The sequence below is a fragment of the Schistocerca cancellata genome, chromosome 5, assembly GCF_023864275.1.
Source record: "Schistocerca cancellata isolate TAMUIC-IGC-003103 chromosome 5, iqSchCanc2.1, whole genome shotgun sequence".
Classification (NCBI taxonomy): domain Eukaryota; kingdom Metazoa; phylum Arthropoda; class Insecta; order Orthoptera; family Acrididae; genus Schistocerca; species Schistocerca cancellata.
In genome coordinates this window covers 418,183,951-418,205,086 of record NC_064630.1, presented here as the reverse complement: position 1 = coordinate 418,205,086, position 21,136 = coordinate 418,183,951, and the positions used below count along the sequence as shown (strand labels likewise).

At 44.0% G+C, this 21,136-nt stretch overlaps 1 protein-coding gene across 1 annotated transcript in view; it reads right to left on the bottom strand.

Annotated features, from left to right (window-relative positions):
- Positions 1–21,136, bottom strand: part of LOC126187777 (bestrophin-4) — a 554,440-nt gene that overhangs the window by 452,693 nt on the left and 80,611 nt on the right. The window lies entirely within an intron of this gene.

Sequence of the window (21,136 nt, the reverse complement as noted above, 5' to 3'; positions counted from 1 at the left end):
GGTTATCTGCATCATCAGAAATGATCGACAGCTGGTCGTGATCGTAAGACCTTTCGACAAGGCATTCAGACGGATCACAATCTTTGTGTAACTGAAGACGAGATATTAAGATATACCTACTGTCATCACAGAATACTAACACGTAAAATTGCGAGAGTGCGCTCTACAGCCCGTTGTTCATATAAACTGCATTGTACAGCGCATGTTCAAACAAAGATATGATACGATACGATATCTATTGGTGTGCTAATTTTAAGTATATTATTAATATTCATTCGGCAAAGTCATGATTTCACGAGTCAGTCTATTTCTGCAGATCATTAAAATCTCTGAATTTGTGACATTCCTGTTCTCGACAACGAAGCATGAAGCAATATGCATCTTAATGCAAAGAGGGTTGTAACTTTTTCATTGTTTTCTTTTTGTAATGCTGATTATGGAGACAAACTTTGGATGTAACAGTTCTGGTGGTTCACTTTCGGCAGCTTCAGATAATAGTGTAGGGTATTTTTGGTTGATGAATCTCTTGTGGTATTCAGATCGGAAATTTTTGGTGTTTCAGCTCCACACTTTGCTCCGTTCACCGCCGGTAGCCCGGCAGCTCACATAAATCAGAGGCGGCGAGTTGCAGCTGACGCTGGTGGCTGTAACATGGAACGTAAAATAAGGAATACGGCGGCCAGCAATAAGTCAAGGCTGTGAAGTTTTACTCGCCACTCCGGCTTAGCACACAGAAGTTGCTAGACAACTCTAACGGAGAGTTGCAAAACGTCGGATGTGCGCCATTTCCTGTGGTATTTCGTGTGCTCAGTTCCTTTAACCAAGATTCCGACCCAATGTGGTTTTTGCAAATTGTACTGTATGGTCTCTTAATGGCGTTCGATTCCTCTGGGAAAAACAAAGGAGTCAGTGATATAACACTCATTAATGTAGGTGTTTAAATTATTGCTACAAGCATTTAAGAAGCAATTCATTCGGTATCCGCCACTGCATCATAAGGAAGTGAGGCTCCCATATGATGTTCCGTCGTTACATGCGGCCTATATTGAACGTCATGTCATACACGTATGTGAAAATGTCTTTATAAGATTCTTCTGACGTGCTGAATCTTAACACAGAGTTCCATTTGCAAAGATCATAGTTGAACACATGTACAGGGTTACTCAGCTGCCTTTAACTATGGGTTTTATACAACTCGCAACACCTTCAAAAACCACATGCAACGTTTCCATATTCTCTCGCTCGCTATACACAAACTATTCGTCCTATAGAAAATAGAACAGCATTCTTTTGTAGTTAAATTTTGTATTCTGATACCTCTTTGCTAGTGGCCATATTTTTCAAATTATTCGAAAAAAAAAACCACGATAGTGACCTTCAACGGCATTTTCTCGGAAAATGCGAGAACCGTGGTCCCAGAGAAAGGTATCCCAGTGCAAAATTTAACTACATTACATTATCTACGAAAAGATCGTGTTCATTTTTAGAGTGGGACTAAAGTTTGCGTGTAGCAAGCGACACGATGCGAAAATCCGGCATGTAGTTTTTGAAGATGCTGTGGCTTGCACGTATCACCTTCTATACAATCGCAACTGACTACATTTAGTTCCCGTTTGTCTCAAATGAAAATACACTGTGTCAGCTACGTTTTTATAACTGGAACTTTTATTTATATTTACGAGTACCGGAAGAATATTAGACTTAGTTGCACCACGGTTCAAAGGCTATGTGAACTGGCTGTGAACTTTATTTTACAGGATATGCTCAATAATGTTCCCGACTGTGGAGTTTGGTGGGCAACGGAAGTGTTTAAACTCGCAAGAGTGTTCCTGGAGCCACTCTGTAGCAATTCTGGACGTGTGGGGTGTCGCATTGTCCTGCTGAAATGGCTCAAGTCCGTAGGAATGCGCAATGGACATGAATGGATGCAGGTGTTCAGACGGGATGGTTACGTACATGTCAGCTGTCAGAGTCGTATCTAGACATATCAGGAGTCTCATCATTCCAACTGCACACTCCTCAAACGGTTACAGAGCCTCCACAAGATTGAAAAGTCCTCTGCTGCCATGCAGGGTCCATGGTTGTCTCCATATCCGTACACGTCCATCCGCTCGATACAATCAGGGTACACGAGTGGGCCTTTAGCTCCGCAAGCCCATATCGATTATGTTTCGTTGAACTGTTAGGAAGCTGACACTTGTTGATGGTCCAACATTGAAATCTGCTACAATCTGCGGAATGGTTGCACTTCTGTCACGAACGATTCTCTTCAGTCGTCGTTGGTGCCGTCTTGCAGGGTCTTTTTCCGGCCGTAGCGAAATCGAATATTTGATGTTTTACCGGATTGCTGATATTCACGGTACTCCCGTGAAAAGATCTATGGGAAAATACCCATTTCATCGCTACCTCGGAGATGCTGTGTCCCACCGCTCATGCGCTGACGATAACAGCACGCTCAAACTCACTCAAATCCTGATAACCTGCCATTGTAGCAGCAGTAACTGATCGAACAACTGCGCCGAACACTTGTTTTATATAGGCGTTGCTGACCGTTGCGCCGTATTCCGCCTGTTTACATATATCTCTTTATGAATACGCTTGCCTATACCAGTTTCTTTGGTGCTTTAGTGTATATGGACAGTTCATTACTGAAGACTGCCCTCATCCTACGAATGCTGCAGTTCGATTTTTTTATTACCTGTAATGCAGATAGATTACTTATAATCTATTGTTACTTAAGAAATTCAGCGGTATGAAAGTGAGATTACTTCGTAGAAAGACTGTGAAAAATAAAGATTAAGCTGAAAAAAAATTGTAAGAGCCAGACCTCAGACTCAGAGATCCACGGTTCAACTATCATTCGCTCCTAGGTTTATGTCTGTCACTTATCACTTTTTCCATCTCCAGTAATGACGTGTTAGTGTGAAAATTCCAGTGGCAGATCAGGTAACTGTGACGCACGTTCCTCAATATTCAAGGACACCATAAATGCAGCTGTTAATTCAGCAACGTCCTTAGTTAATGAATGATTGCTAAATACCGTTAATGTTATTACTGTATTACAAGTTTTATCTCATGATTTCCTAATGAATTGCCATTATAAAAGCTGAGTGTGTTGTTTTATTAAAAGACATCTGTCTGTCTTATTAAAGAAATGATCGAAGTCGGCGACTGTTTACGTATTTTGCAAAGCTCCAAGTCATCTGTTTCAGTAATCGTCTGTTTCAGTCATTCTTTCATTTCCAACAGTAAATTTGACACAACACGTTTCATAAGAATGCTGCCGACATCTTCATGTACTTACACGCTATTATTATACCTGTAGTGATATAAGCTCCTTTCGCCCGCATTTGGGGAAGTGTGTATTCAACTTTCTGCATGCTGAACAAAAAACCACGTGCAAAAAATGTTTTGCAGGTATTCTTTACACGGACGTTCGGAGCCGAAGTTAAACTGTGTGCGGTTCCCCCTCACATCTGTCCTGTAGAAAGCTTCGTATCACGGCAGACAAAACAAGGGATATCGCAGCTTTTGTGACTAAGTATAATTTAAAGCCATCATCGCCTGGCGACATAGAAATTACCTTTCTAGTCTACACCTATTTCGGAGAGAATGACAACTGCTAAATCAGTTTAAAATGGTTAGGTGTCTGATGCATAAATGAAGCAAAATACAGCATTTTTCAAGGTATAAATCTTTAATCGCCACCAAATTTAAAGAAGACGCAGCTCTATTTATCAGTATTGCTATCTGAATACATGGCTGAAGCCCCACGAGAAAACGTTTAGCGCGTACATGACCTCAGCCGATCGCTGTTAACTATGCATTTTTCGGTTAGCACGTATTTTGGAAAGCACTGTACATCATAAGGTATACACGTCATATTCCTTGCGTTCTAGCAAGCCAGCCGCACTGGGTGATTGATAGTATTCTGCAAGATGCAGTGCGACCAAAAGCTGCATGTGGAACAGCCACCGACCACAATATTTTCCTGTAAGTATTAAAGTGTACAAGGCATATTTCTTTCAGTACTGTTCCTGCGTAATATGCTTGTATTTCAACAAAACAGAGCTACAATGTACCACAGAAAATAGTATATGTTATAAATATACTTCTGTTCAGGCACTACAAAATAACTTCTCTCTCAACAGTAATGTTCTCACGTAACAGTCTACAACATAGCAGTGTAGGTTCGTATCTTGATGCCATAAAGAGGATACAGTGGCCGATTTATTTTCGAAATCGATATACGAATCATTCAGAAAATAGCTGCTATAAGAAGCCACCTTCCAATGGAAGTAGTTGGATGTGGTAGTGTGTTAATAGCTATCGAGAAGTTTTTCTGACGATTACACGAGACGAGAATGTGCAATTTCGGAAGTGTGAATACTGACAAGTTGAGGCCACGACGTTGGGATCACGGATTTACTTCAAACGTTGTACGCCTTTAGTAGGCCATTAAAACAACATAATGTGGAAGTAGTAATATGCAATACTCTGGAAACTCCTAGAAAATCGAAAGAGAAGTTTTGCGCGTCTGTTATGTAACTGATATATCTGTGCGAAGGCAAGCGCTATAGAAAGTCACTGTGGCCAAGTGGTTGCTTCGTGCCTTGGGAGAAGGTCGTGGACGAGGCAACGGCTTGAGTCCCGCTGAGGTTCACTTTTAACCTATTTCTCCATCATTGGTAATATTATTTAATTTATATGACATTTGAGAGGTAATATAACGGCAAAAAACCACGTGTATTTTCATGAACTTTTAGTAAATTTCATATGTTATTTGACTATTTACTATTTGTAATAAACTGTCAAGAACGAGGGACAGGCTTGAAGAGCCCAATTAAAACCTCGATAAACAATGATGCGAATGGTGTTATTCACAATCAGCAATATAGTAAGTCACAATGTGCCAGACCACAAAAGTAATTGCTCGGCGAATGTGCTCTCGACATCAGGCGTTGAGGACGGTGTTTGTCACACAGACAATAGAAAACATACACTGAAACTTCATGCTAATACACATGGTTGTTTTTTTCATTATATTACTCTTAAATGAAAAATTAAATGTATGACCAGCGATGAACAAAAATTGATACTTAAGTCTGAGTGGAAATCGAACCGTCGCCTCATACACTAAGTTCAATAGCTAGTGACATAACCCCAATGAACTCAAACGTCCTGGCTCTGCGCACAGGTACATAAGCCACGAAACAGACGTGTAAAACTTCTCCTGGCAATTTTCTCAGAATTTCAATGTAGTGCACCTTACTAGTTGCACATTATTTTGTTTTAATGGCGTATCAAAAGTGTACAAGGTTTGAATGAATCTATGATCCCAACGTCGTGGGACCCTTGTGAGTGGAAAGTGCGCTTGGCAAGTGACACGGGTCTTCTCGTTTTAATAATTGTTATTAAAATAATGCATACAGGTAGTTTACCCTATTTTTCATCACTGTAATAGTGAACAGTTCAGATAACGTAGCTTTAATTTTCTTTTGTTTCATGATGGGGTCTACGGATTATGCTCAGGGATGAATGACATCTTAATTTCTATGCTGTTAGAGAATAAGCTGAGTGTATTTATGCATGGACGTCTGTATATGGTTAATTTGATAGGCACGACCTCAAACACATAGCAACCAGTCTGCTGAATACATCTTGCTACCAGCGTACTAGGTGCATCGATAAAGTGTAAGGCTTTCTCGCTCTACCACATTACGAGGCCTTGGGCAGAAAACTCTGGACAGGTTTTTCTCCCCACTGACTGTTGCTACTGTATGTTAGTAATTTCTTTTACAGACGCCTACCACTCCTGCTGGTGTTGAGCGGAACACGACGATTTATGTCATTACGTTTACATTCCATCGCTGCTACGCATTCCTAAAGAACCTTTCACTTCTGTGTCGTGGTTGGCATTGCTAGTCAAGGAAATTCAGTTTACAGAATAATCAATACGAGCCAATTATTTAACAGTTTTTTCTATTGATCAACAAAGCGTTACAACAGTAAAGAGACATATATAGCTTACTATTTTAATTGAAACCCGATAAAAAAGTGAGCCCCTTTCAAAAATTACCATTTTGTGTAAATTGTATGGGTTTGTGTTTTCTAGCGTTGGAGTTGGCAACTACCTTATATTAAAGTACACTACTGGCCATCAAAATTGCTACACCACGAAGATGACGTGCTACAGACGTGAAATTTAACCGACAGGGAGAGATGCTGTGATATGCAAATGATTAGCTTCTCAGAGCATTCACACAAGGATGGCGACGGAGGCGATACCTACAACGTGCTGACATGAAGAAAGTTTCCGACCGATTCTTCATACACAAACAGCAACTGACCGGCGTTGCCTGGTGAAACGTTGTTGGGATGCCTCGTGTGAGGTGGAGAAATGCGTACCATCACGTTCCCAACTTTGATAAAGGTCGGATTATATCCTATCGCGATTGTGGTTTATCGTATCGCGACATTGGTGCTCGCGTTGGTCGAGATCCAAAGACTGTTAGCAGAATATGGAATCAGTGGGTTCAGGAGGGTAATACGAAACGCCGTGCTGGATCCCAACGGCCTCGTATCATTAGCAGTCGAGATGACAGGCATCTTATCCGCATGGCTATAACGGGTCGTGCAGCCACGTCTCGATCCCTGAGTCAAGAGATGGAGAGGTTTGGAAGACAACAACCATCTGTACGAACAGTTCGACGACGTTTGCAGCAGCATGGACTCAGCTCTGAGACCATGGCTGCGATTACCCTTGACGCTGCATCACATACAGGGGCGCCTGCGATGGTGTACTCAACGACGAACCTGGGTGCACGAATGGCAAAACGTCACTTTTTCGGATGAATCCAGGTTCTGTTTACAGCATCATGATGGTCGCATCCGTGTTTGGCGACATCGCGGTGAACGTACATTGGAAGCGTGTATTCGTCATCGCCATACTGGCGTATCACAGGCGTGATGTTATGGGGTGCCATTGGTTAACGTCTCGGTCACCTCTTGTTCGCATTGATCGCACTTTGAACAGTGGACGTTACATTTCAGATGTGTTACGACCCGTGTCTCTACCCTTTATTCGATTCCTGCGAAAGCCTACATTTCAGCAGGATAATGCACGAATGCATGTTGCAGGTCCTGTACGGGCCTTTCTGGATACAGAAAATGTTCGACTGCTGCCCTGGTCAGCACATTCTCCAGATCTCTTACCAACTGAAAACGTCTGGTCAATGGTGGCCGAGCAACTGGCTCGTCACAATACGCCAGTCACTACTCTTGATGAACTGTGGTATCGTGTTGAAGCTGCATGGGCAACTGTACCTGTACACGCCATCCAAGCTCTGTAAGCCAGGCGTATCAACTCCGTTACTACGGCCAGAGGTGGTTTTTCTGGGTACTGATTTCTCATGATCTATGCACCCAAATTGCGTGAAAATGTAATCACATGTCAGTTCTAGTATAATATATTTGTCCAATGAATACCCGTTTATCATCTGCATTACTTCTTGGTGTAGCAATTTTAATGGGCAGCAGTGTACTTGTCTCGGCGTCATTTACGTCGCTTCGGAGGTTTTTAACGTCAATAAGAATCACGCACTCAGCAGTGCGAAGTTACGCTTCTGTTTCCACGTTACGGTCCGCAGAAGAGTTTTGTGCACGCGAGTCCGTGCTTTGCTGATGCGTAGCTTATGGCAGGCGTTTAGGCGAGGTCGCGGCCGCAGCTCGGACGTGCGGCTGATGGCTCATTGTGCGGCGCGTGGCGGTCCTTATCCGGCCTAATGGGGGTCCGCAGTCCGCCCCGACCTTCACCGCCAGCAGGTAAACATTGCGTCGCCACCCCACCACTTGCTGTTCTCCACCTGTTCCGCTTGCACCAAATCTTTCATACACTGTGCTTGCTGTAGGCTTAAGACCACAGATCCAGACAGATCGCGCACGCACGTATCTCTGCCAAGTGCCATAACCCCATCTCCGAGGAACTTTGCTCTGTGGAAGAAGGATCACTATAAGCGAACACGTGTCTCGACTTATCCGTAGATACTCGACCGTTTTTGAGAAAACGACGTTCATTGTTTTCGACGGACTTTGTGTGCCTTTTAGCGAGAATGTCGTTCAGTCAAAGCAGTAGCACAGTGGCTGGCGTCGCGGCTTCGCACTATTACACCTCGTGTTTGAAACACGATTATTATTTTTATTTATTTTTTCATTTGTCTATACATGTCTATACTACACCAATGTTTTCCTTATTGGTGTACTAATGGTGTGTTTGGTGAATGAATTAAGGAAAAACAAATGAATGAAAAAATTATTTGAAATTGTTTTCGGTGAAATTTCTGTAGTGTCTCTGGATTCATTATCAACTACTCGTACAACCGCCCGTCTTTGGTGATTCGTAACGCGTGGTTTGCCGCGAAATTGTCAACGCTTGATGACGTATCTTTCCCGAGGGAGATTTATAAGAAGAAATGTCGCTGTGGCAAATCTGCCTTTGCACGATGCTTGTGGTGGTCATAATTTCTATTTTTAGTAGGTTTCTTCGATCGGTATCATACAACGGAATGTAAAAAATCTTCCTGTAAAATAAACATAAAACCTAATATAAAAATTTCTATAACAATGATATATAAGAATACGATAGTTTAAAAGGATTGTAACAGCTGTAATTAACATATACACATATATTTTATAATAAATGTATGACAATATCTACATCCATACTCCGCAAGCCACCTGACGGTGTGTGACGGAAGGTACTTTGTGTACCTCTATCGGTTCTCCCTTCTATTCCAGTCTCGTATTACTCGTGGAAAGAAAGATTGTCGGTATGCCTCTGTGTGGGCTCTAATCTATCTGATTTTATACTGCTTGATTCCTTGGTGAAGGTATGTTCTCGAAACTGCAACAAAAGCCCGTATCGAGCTACTGAGAGTCTCTCCTGCAGAGTCTTCCACTGGAGTTTATCTATCATCTCCGTAATGATTTCGGGATTACTAAATGATCCTGTAACGAAGCGCGCTGCTCTCCGTTGCATCTTCTCTCTCTCTTCTAACAACCCTATCTGGTACGGATCCCACACTGGTGAGCAATATTCAAGCAGTGGGCGAACAAGTGTACTGTAACCTACTTCCTTTGTTTTCGGATTGCATTTCCTTAGGATTCTTCCAATGAATCTCAGTCTGGCATCCGCATTACTGACGATCAACTTTATATTATCATTCTATTTTAAATCACTCCTAATACCGACACCCAGATAATTCACGGAATTAACTGCTTCCAGTTGCTGACCTGCTATATTGTAGCTAAATGATAAAGGATCTTTCTTTCTATGTATTCGCAGCACATTACACTTGTCTACATTGTCAATTGCCATTCCCTGCACCATGTGTCAATTAGTACAATTTTCCATTGTTACAACCTCTCGATATACCACAGCATCATCCGCAAAAAGCCTCAGTGAACTTCCGATGTTATCCACAAGGTCATTTATGTATATTGTGAATAGCAACGGTCCTACGACATTCCCCTGCGGCTCACCTGAAATCACCCTTACTTCGGAAGACTTCTCTCCGTTGAGAATGACATGCTGCGTTCTGTTATCTAGGAACTCTTCAATCCAATCACACAATTGGTCTAATAGTCCATATGCTCTTACTTTGTTCATTAAACGACTGTGGGGAACTGTATCGAACGCCTTGCGGAAGTCAAGAAACACGGCATGTACCTGGGAACCCGTGTCTATGGCCCTCTGAGTCTTGTGGACGAACAGCGTGAGCTGGGTTTCACACGATCGTCTTTTTCGAAACCCATGCTGATACCTACAGAGTATATTTCTAGTCCCCAGAAAAGTCATATCGTGAAATGAGATTGTAATTTTACAATTAGTATGACACCTGTTTCCCCTAACTTGACAAGAACATTCGTGTAGTAACCTTCAACGGACATGGGTAGATAAATGTAAAATAAAATGAAATCAGTATTCGTATCTTGAACACGGGGCGGAAAAGGTCGCGACTCTAGCCACTGTACCACCAGTTCAGCTTAGATTACAGCGCGCTAGATGGCATCTAAATCCGTAGTTTTCTCAGAAACGGTCGAGGATCGATAAGCCGAGACAGATGTTCGTTTATTTTGACCCCTCTTCCAATGAGCGAAGTTTCTCGGAAATCGGGTATAGCATTTGCTGTGTTCTCCTTGTGAGTCACGTGACAGAGTGCACAAAAACGAGTTTCTGTTGTGTTCGTGTCGGGTCTCCAGCCGGAATATATCGTCATTTGTCCAGATGATATGTTGCGGCTGGAGATCAGACATGAATACAGGCGACTATTACACCGGCAAAGTTTACGGAGCCTGAATTTCTGTTACGCATTATGCGAATTGCAGCCGACAACTTTTCTCATTTACAGTTAAAATCAAACATTAATTTTAGCAACTGAACGACTTACTGTGTTAGTGTTGTCGATGTAGTAGTACAATTAGCATAATTCCTCCGAAATTCGCGATATTAATGCGTCAGTTCTCGATTTTACATTTGGTCAGGTGCAAAGTTAAGAAGAAATTTGGAAGATTGAATTCATAGTTTCGTTTTACAAGCGACAGATTTACAGTTCAGTGGATTCCAGTAATTTTTACATTATTTCCACACGAGTAGAAGAGCAAATATCAGCTTGGTACATTTTAGTTCTTTGACGATTCCTCAACAATGCGAAATGCTTTAACTATGCATTAATAAGAAATTACATCCGTTTCTATCTGCTATGTCTGGTTTTTGCACAAAATGAATTTATGTTTTATGGCTTTTGCTTAATCCAGTATAGATACCGAAACAGTTTCAGGGTAAGAACCAAAATATATTAGAAACCTGTGATTGTAGAGAAAATTCTTATATTGAGGTAGATATTAACATTCTGCCGTCTCAAAATCTTTGTCACTCATCAACTTTGAGATATAAAGAACAACGTATTCTTACGAGACAGGTGAATATTTTCCAATATAGTGAATTGGTATTACTTAGGCACAGACAAATACTCGTAAATACAAGGCCATTTGTGTGTGCTTGGTAACACTACCGCTCCTTTGAGATAATAAATTCACCGACTTAATCTTGACAAGTGTTTTCAATTTTTTTTCTTTTTAAAACAATTACCTGTGGAATGTAAAATTACTGCTTTTCGCATATCTTTCGGTGCAACCAAATCCTGTACAAGATTTCGTCGCTCTTGTAAGGTATCCTTGGCTAAAAATATTACAATATGCTAGAAGTCGGCTGCAAATAGATGCTGCCAATAGTCAGCTAATAGAGATGCTCGTTCCAGTGTAATGACGTAATGGTCCAAGGTTATAGGTACGGCATAACACCGAAGGCGACGACCGTACCTACAGCATATATCACGTAGGCCTTCGGTGGGCTCTATCCTTCCACCTGACAAGTTTCACAGTGGCGACACAACCACTCCAGAGATGAGACATTGAGATTTTCGGGAGTGGTCAAATCTTAGTCTTCTTTTCAGGCAGCGCATCGAACGTAGCGCTGCTGCAAACTTTGTTAGTTATGTTTCTCCTGAGTGACTTGCACGACGTATCGTAACAACGTGGAATGAGTCAAGTGCCATGCTGTTCTTGTTTGCCTCCAGTTGCATGCTGACACGGGAAAAAAAAATTACAACAGAAGTATATATTTTTAGCACTAATTCTGCAGTACGGAATAAGTTCTCCATAAAAAAATATAAGTTTCATTTGCTGTGTTTTTACTGTGAATTACACTAAATGTTGAAGTATGTACAGATTGTGCCCGCATGCATTAGGGTCGTGCGAATCTCATAGTTACTTTTTCCCCTCACCGACGTCTGGACTATGAGACGCTGGAAGCACGATGAGTACGCAACCGAGGCCTGTATTTTTATAATTCCTACATTTTTTTTAGTATTGCTTTGTTTTATTTGAAGCTACTGATAAATTTAGTTGTTTTTACCATCATGTAAAGAAGCGTTCAATAAGTAACGCAAAGTACTTTTTTCTGAAAGCAGACTGATTTTATTCAGGATTCCAGTATACCATATTATTCCCCACTCTTCTAGCTACAAAACCCTGTTTTTCAACATAATCTCCGTTCAATGCGACGGTCTTACGCCACCTTACGGGGAGGGCCTCTATGAGGCATACATCACTCTATTGGTCAACGTCGGAGTCTACGTATTGCTGCATCAATAACCTCTCCATCATCCACGTACCGCTTCCCTCAGGGTGAATCCTTTGTCGGGCCAAACAGATGGAAGTTGTACGGTGCGCGATCCAGGCTGTAAGATGGATCAGGAAGAACAGAATCCCCACTGGTGGACGAGTGTGTCAGCACTACCAACTGAACAGCAAGGTGTTTATTTGTGCCCGTCAATCACCTCGAAAGAGTGTGTCCAACATCGCAGAAATCGCAACTGTTTGCAGCCGGCTGGCACTCAGGGACTCTGACAGGTTTGCCCAAACTTGTTGCAGTGATGACAGACGCCGTGCTTTTATTCACTGCTAAGTTTCCGTAGATATTCTGCAAGCGTCTATGAGTATCTGCGATGCTCTTGTTTTCCGCCAAAAGAAACTCAATGACAGCTCTCTACTTGGAAAGAGCCTCCGCTACAGACGCCATTTTGAAGGTTACGTATAACGCCACCACCGCCACCTATCGAAACTTCAAGAAACTAAAGGCGCTAAAGTGGGAATATTCCACAGTGTTCCGTAACAAATACCGCTTTTTTTTTTCAACCGAAATTGGACGACTAAAAATGTGTTGAATTACTTATTGAACACCGGTCGTGGCTTGATAATGCTCAAGGAGCCTAAATTAGCTAATTTCTACATAATGGAATAAACTGTAACGTTAAGAGTGCAAAAATAGTTTAAGCAGTAAAATTACTTCTTTTAAGAAAATTACAGCGGCTGTAGACCCAAACATTCAAAAAAGATTAAACATGAAAACTCATCGCCGGCCGCGGTGGTCTCGCGGTTCTAGGCGCGCAGTCCGGAACCGCGCGACTGCTACAGTCGCAGGTTCGAATCCTGCCTCGGGCATGGATGTGTGTGATGTCCTTAGGTTAGTTCGGTTTAAGTAGTTCTAAGTTCTAGGGCACTGATGACCACAGCAGTTAAGTCCCATAGTGCTCAGAGCCATTTGAACCATTTTTTGAAAACTCATCCTCTGGTTCTACTTCATTTTATTTGCGATATATATCCGCCCTAGATGGCATCCTAGAACTAGGAAAACGAAGAAGGAGAACAGGTTAATGGAACATATCTAAACTTACTTACGTGTTAGTTTTGATGATAACATTCCTCCTCCGTCTGCCTCCGGTGCAGGTAAACATCATGGAGGCACTCCAAAAGAGGAAGTTTGAAAACTGGTTTGAAAATCAATCATAATCATACTAAAATAATTCGAAACAAACATGTATGTAACTGGTAGCATAAAATACCAATAAAAGGAGGTCGTCGACACGTTTCACCACCGCAGTCGGAGTAGAAGGAAATATCAATATAGAGTGCGGTGAAAATATTGCGCCTCCCTCCCAGTAGCTTACAGAGCACGCTTGTAGGCGCAGACAGGAGAAACAGGTGAACATCGTACATTTCTTTGACAACGTTGGCCGCTGTCAGCTTGGGGCTTTCCAGTAAGATGCCGGCGGTAGCCGGAGGATCTAAATATAGGGAGGGGCATCGCGAGTAACGGTGCTCCCAGCTCGCTAACGGCCGCCATTATCCCCCGCTGCTACTGCCATCGCAGGCATTCCTGCTGCTGGCAGATCCATGTCACCTATCGGAAGTAAATCCCCCGCGACGGGTACCTCGAGAGCAGCAGCTGCCGTACCGTTCTGCGGACTTAACATTGTACTGGCTGTCATGTCTCACGCGCTTCCTGTACTGGCGAGCAGTGCAACTGTTCACAAGATAACATTCACTGTAACAGATATTCCTGGGTTAGGTTTGCTGTAAATTTGCTTTCGCTTGTCAAGCTAGCACCTCCATCCCCGTCGATGTCTACCTAGTTTCATCTACTGCTACTGCGACTGCTGCTGCTACTACTGCAGTAACGACTGCTGTTCCCTCCTCCTGCCCCCACACACCCTCCTCTCTCTGTCTGTCTGTCTGTCTGTCTCTCTCTCTGTCTGTCTGTCTGTCTGTCTGTCTCTGTCTCTCTCTCTCTCTCTCTCTCTCTCTCTCTCTCTCTCTCTCTCTCTCTTCCAGCAGGTCACTTCACTTACTCGACTAAGAGGACTAAGAGTCTTAGTCCAGTCTTGCTTCTGGAACAATACACCCGCTCCAATGACAGCCGTAGGCATTCAATTTTCAGTACGTCTGCAATTCCATATGTTCATAATTTGGCCTGAAACAATGATCGCTACCAAATAAATTGTCACCACATCAAAACGTTTCCGTTTGAGGAGTTGCTGCAGGGTATATGCAACGTAGCCCGACTCCGATCTTTCCTATTTACGTCCCGTAAGCGCGGAAACGTGAACTATGGAGACGTTATTGCCAAATGCATCCAAACAGGACCAACGTGGTGTTATTCTTTTCTTGGGTCTCGAAGGACAAACACCGTATGCATCGGAGAATGAAGAATGTGCATGGGGCAACATTTCTGTCGAAAATGGTTCAATGGTGACACGGGGTGCTGCTCTTTCATGGTAACGAACGTCCCCATAACGTAAATGTCGTAATGCAGAAGTTAGGCCAACTCAAGTGGGAGACATTCGAGCACCCACCGTATAGCCTTGACCTCCCCTCATGCGATGAACATGTCTTCTGTCCTTTAAAAACCGCCCTGGAGGTCACCGATTCCTGTTGGACGAGGACGTGTAGCAGGCGGTTAGGACTACTTCATGCAGCAGGACACGGTGTTCTACCAAACGGGTATCTTCAACGTGGTTGTGTCCGTGGAATGATTGCTCCTATGCTCACAGAGATTTTGACTGATCGATATACCGATTCTGGACTGTACGGACTTCGAACGGAAACTTTTTGATCGCCCCTGATCTGTGTTATGATCATAATTTTCTCCCAGCATTTTGCCATGGAACAGACGTTCAGCAAAGTATACGTTCACAGAAAAAAATAATGTTTTCGTATCCGCTGTAAACCACGATTCCTGAAAAAATGGTGTTTCTTAGCCTATATACAAACAAATTACATAATGGATAGACCGGTTCTCTAGAGACACCTAGCTCTAGAGACAGAGGCTGAAAAATTAGGACCTCTAGAGATAAATTCCCCATATGACTTCGCGATATTGTTGATACTCATTAGTCGCATCCAGACCTCACTTTTATTTCATTCCATTTACAATACAAATCTCGGTATACAGTCATCATGAGAGATATAGATTAACAGGAACTGAACTTCTTACCGCACATCTGGTTTGGCCCGTGCGGTTATATAAACGGCGATAATAAACCATACATCGTAACTCAGTATGCGCAAAATACAGGCGATAATAAGAATTATAGTTAGTCTCATGACATCACATTAACTGGTTTCACTAAGTCACAATAAGTCTCGCCTCAATGTTTAATATGGACTTTAGGTTACGCTATGGACGAGACACTCACACGTATCTATGAGTGCGTCCGAAAGAAGAGACACTACGCGAAATATGAACCTGTAATACATATTATGTAAATTGAAGTTAGAGGGGGGGGGGAGAAAAGAAAAGAAAGGGATGATATTAACCGCATAGGAACTTCGCGCGGAATCAGCGGCGACGAGTCAGTACGGCGGGACTCGAACCCAGGATCTCCTGCAGATAGGTGGCGCTCAGTGCATCGACCGCGAGGTGTTGAGATAGTCTGCGATGAACATTGTCTACGGATGATGTAATGGTTAATGCAACTGCCTTGTAAGCCGTGTTCGAGTCATAGTCCGGCCCACATCATCACTCATCACCGCTGATTAAGCACAAAGCTCCGATGCAGCTAACATCATTAATTCCTTCCCTTTGCTTTTGTCTCCCTCTCTTTCACCTTCAATTTACATAATTTTCATCCAGAGCTACGTTTCAAAAAACAGTGCACACTCAAAATACACTACTGGCCATTAAAATTGCTACACCAAGAAGAAATGCAGATTATAAACGGGTATTCATTGGACAAACATACAATAACTGACATGTGATTACATTTTCACGCAATTTCGGTGCATAGATCATGAGAAATCAGTACGTAGAACAACCACCTCTGGCCGTAATAACGGCCTTGATACGCCTGGGCATTGAGTCAAACAGAGCTTGGATGGCGTGTACAGGTACAGCTGCCCATGCAGCTTCAACATGATACCACAGTTCATCAAGAGTAGTGACTGGCGTATTGCGACGAGCCGGTTGTTCGGCCACCATTGACCAGACGTTTTCAATTGGTGAGAGATCTGGAGAATGTGCTGGCCATGGCAGCAGTCGAACATTTTCTGTATCCAGAAAAGCCCGTACAGGACCTGCAACATGCGGTCGTGCATTATCCTGCTGAAATGTAGGGTTTCGCAGGGATCAAATGAAGGGTAGAGCCACGAGTCGTAACACATCTGAAATGTAACGTCCACTGTTCAAAGTGCCGACTTTGCGAACGAGAGGTGACCGAGACGTGTAACCAATGGCATCCCATAACATCACGCAGGGTGATACGCCAGTATGGCGATGAATACACGCTTCCAATGTGCGTTCATCGCCATGTCGCCAAACACGGATGCGACCATCATGATGCTGTAAACAGAACCTGAATTAATCCGAAAAAAAGACGTTTTGTCATTCGTGCACCCAGTTTCGTCGTTGAGTACACCATCGCATGCGCTCCTGTCTGTGATGCAGCGTCAAGGGTAGCTGCAGCCATCGTTTCCGAGCTGTCCATGCTGCTTCAAACGTCGTCGAACTGTTCGTGCAGATGGTTGTCGTCTAGCAAACGTCCCCATCTGTTGACTTACGGATCGAGAGGTGGCTGCACGACCCGTTACAGCCATGCGGATAAGATGCCTGTCATCTCGACTGCTATAGTTACGAGGCCGTTAGGATCCAGCACGGCATTCCTTATTATCCTCCTGAACCCACCGATTCCATATTCTGCTAACAGTCATTGTATCTCGCCCAACGCGAGCAGCAATGTCTCGATACGATAAACCACAATCGCGATAGGCTACAATCCGACCTTTATCAAAGTCGGAAACGTGATGGTACGCATTTCTCCTCCTTACACGAGGCATCACAACAACGTTTCACCAGGCAACGCCGGTCAATTGCTGTTTGGGTATGAGAAATCGGTTGGAAACTTTCCTCATGTCAGCACGTTGTAGGTGTCGCCACCGACGCCAACCTTGTGTGAATGCTCTGAAAAGCTAATCATTTGCACATCACAGCATCTTCTTCCTGTCGGTTAAATTTCGCGTCTGTAGCACGTCATCTTCGTGGTGTAGCAATTTTAATGGCCGGTAGTGTAAATATTGTCAGTGCTCCTTTCTATCTTTGTCTTTGCACGGATTGTGTGACAGGACGCGACATGTTTATGTGAGAGTTTGATTCGTACGTCCGGTATCAGTAGGTTCGATACACCCAACTGAAGGTTGTGCTCAAGTGATAGTGGTACGCAGCTGTGTCATTTTTGTTGCAGGTACACTGTAACAAGACAACTGACAGCATTCGTTGCATTTGAAGAGTGGTGAGAGATTAGGGTGCGTCCTGACGCAGCCACTTTGCTCGGTGCAGAGCTTGGGAGTGTCAGGCGGGCCCCCCGCGGCCGTTGCCGGTGCTGCGCCGAGCGGCAAGGTCGTGGGCTGCGCGGTCGTTGGCGTCCCCGCTGCAGGGGGATCCTTTGTGAGCAGACACTCCTGCTGTTCCTATTTTCGCAGCCGGAGCGGGCCGACTAGCGGCCTGTGGCGAATCGCATTGCCTTGGCCGGCAATGCAGCCGCGGCTCCGCCCTCTGCCAGACCACCCTACCGAGGTCCGCCTCGCCACGGTACACTGCCGGCCGCGAGGTCTGCTGCTGAACAACGTGGCCCCTCACAAATCTTGCCGGAGGCTTAACAGGCCGCTAGTTTTCGGAACCAGGGAAGTTCAACATTGCTGGAAATCAAGGGGTTTGAAAATTGTCTTCCAGGAAGATTTCTTCCTACTCACATTCTTAGTGATTGATAAAACACTGCACTCCTTGAAACTTCCTGGCAGATTAAAACTGTGTGCCGGACCGAGACTCGAACTCGGGACCTTTGCCTTTCGTGGGCAAGTGCTCTACCATCTGAGCTACCCAAGCACGACTCACGCCCCGTCCTCACAGCTTTACTTCTGCCAGTATCTCGTCTCCTACCTTCCAAACTTTACAGAAGCTCTCCTGCGAACCTTGCAGGACTAGCACTCCGGAAAGAAAGGATATTGCGGAGACATGGCTTCGCCACAGCCTGGGGGATGTTTCCAGAATGAGATTTTCACTCTGCAGCGGAGTGTGCGCTGATATGAAACTTCCTGGTAGATAAAACTGTGTGCCAGACCGAGACTCGAACTCGGGACCTTTGCCTTTCGCGGGCAAGGTTCGCAGGAGAGCTTCTGTAAAGTTTGGAAGGTAGGAGACGAGGTACTGGCAGAAGTAAAGCTGTGAGTACCGGGCGTGAGTCGTGCTTCGGTAGCTCAGTTGGTAGAGCACTTGCCCGCGAAAGGCAAAGGTCCCGAGTTCGAGTCTCGGTCTGGCACACAGTTTTATCTACCAGGAAGTTTCATATCAGCGCACACTCCGCTGCAGAGTGAAAATCTCATTCTGGAAACATCCCCCAGGCTGTGGCGAAGCCATGTCTCCGCAATATCCTTTCTTTCCGGTGTGCTAGTCCTGCAAGGTTCGCAGGAGAGCTTCTGTAAAGTTTGGAAGGTAGGAGACGAGATACTGGCAGAAGTAAAGCGGTGAGGACGGGGCGTGAGTCGTGCTTGGGTAGCTCAGATGGTAGAGCACTTGCCCGCGAAAGGCAAAGGTCCCGAGTTCGAGTCTCGGTCCGGCGCACAGTTTTAATCTGCCAGGAAGTTTCATATAAGCGCACACGCCGCTGCAGAGTGAAAATCTCATTCTACTGTACTCCTTGCCACGCTAAAAGCCCATTTCGTCGTTTCAGTTACACTGAGGTGATAAAGGTCAAGGGACAGCGATATGCAGATATACAAATGGCGGTAGTATCGCGTACACAAGGTAGAAAGTGACAGTGCATTGGCGGAGCTCTCATTTATACTCATGTCATTGGCGTGAAAATTTTTCCGATATCGTTATGGCCGCACGACGGGAATTAACAGACACATGGGACATTCCAATTCGGACATCATTAGGGAATTCAATATCCACAGTGTCAGGAGTGTACGGAGAACACCACAACGGACAACGCAGTGGCCGACGGCCTTCACTGAACGACTGATATCCAATGCTACCAGATAAGCAGATCTGCGCAAAATAACTGCAGAAATCAATGGGGGACGTACGAAGAACATATCCGTCAGGACAGTGTAGCGAAATTTGGTGTCAATGGGCCATAGCAGCAGACGACCGACGCGAGTGCTTTTGCTAACAGACGACATCGCCTGAAGCGCCTGTTGGGCTCGTGATCATATCGGTTGGACCCTAGACGACCGGGAAACTGTGTCCTGGTCATATGAGTTCCGATTTCAGTTACTAAGAGCCGATGTTATGGTTCGCATGTGGCGCAGACCCCACGAAGCCATGAACCCGAGTTGTCAACAGGGCACTGTGCAAGCTGGTGGTTGCTCCATGATGGTGTGGGCTGTGTTTATCCAGAATGGACTGAGTCCTCTCGTCCAACTGAACCGATCATTGTTCTGATACTTTTGACACCATTTTCAGCCATTCATGAACTTCATGTTCCCGAACAACAATAGAATTTTTATTGAATACAATACGCCATAGTATCGGGGCCATAATTCTTTGTGATTGGTTCTGAACAACTCGAGAAAATTGTTTGGTTACTCAAATCGGCCGAAATGAATACCCATCGACTATTTATGTGACATAATCGAAAGGTCAATTCGTGCACAAAATGCTGCACCTGCAACACTTTCGCAATTATGGACGGCTATAGAGACAGCATGGCTCAATATTTCTGCAGGGGGCTTAAAACGACTTGTTCAGTCCTTGCCACGTCGAGCTGCTGCACTACTCCGGGGAAAAGAAGGTCCGACACGATAGGAGGAGGTATCCCATGACTCTTGTCACCTCAGAGTAGGTTTCGTTGTAAAAGTTTGCTCAACGGCGTGCATGTCTGTCGGATAGCAGACGGAAGAGATAGCTAACTTGCTTTCAGAAGTTGTCACACGGTGTAAGTTCCGCGGCAATTACTTGTTGAAAAAATACCCGCTTAAAGTACCGATGGACGGCTTTAATTTAGATCGCTACCTATTTCGCCACTGAGCTACGCCCCGATTTAGACTAACGAGCGAAGAAAAAGAACTAAAGATCGCTCGAGAACTTGGACAGAGAGGGGAAAACTCTAGAAGGAGGTGTACTTGGCCCGTACTATACACGCAACAAGTTTTGCTCTTTCCAGAGCTACAGTAGATAGAGCACTATGGTAATAATTTATAGCGTTTTCAGAGCATTCAGGGGCACCATCTAAAAACTTGCATAATTTTCGTTTCGTGAACTAGTCAAGACATCGAGACAAGGTGTTCAGCGAAAGATCGTGGCATATAGCCACATAATTTTGCTGATGGGTAATGCTCTCAACTCTTCTATTAATCGAGGCATTAACGCAAGTATGATTTTTTTTAAATGGAATGTTAACAGCAATCAAAACCTCTTGGGAGGTACGAAGGAAGGAAGGAAGGAAGGAAGATCAGGTTTTAACGTATTGTCGATATCGAGGTCATTAGAGACGGAGTTTAGTGTTGAAAATTTTGGCAAACATATTCGTCGAATGTGCTAAAATTTAAAATCAAGGTGTCCAGAATCCGATATTACGGTGGAAACACTGCAAAGTAGGGCTCCCATGCTGGGCTACACCAAAAGTTTTCGACAATCACTTTTTTCCACAACAAATGTTCACTTAAATATGAGTATGTAAATACAATTGAAAGAGTTTTTGTTATCCCCTTCTTATACAGTGAAGCTTCCCTTCGCAATAAT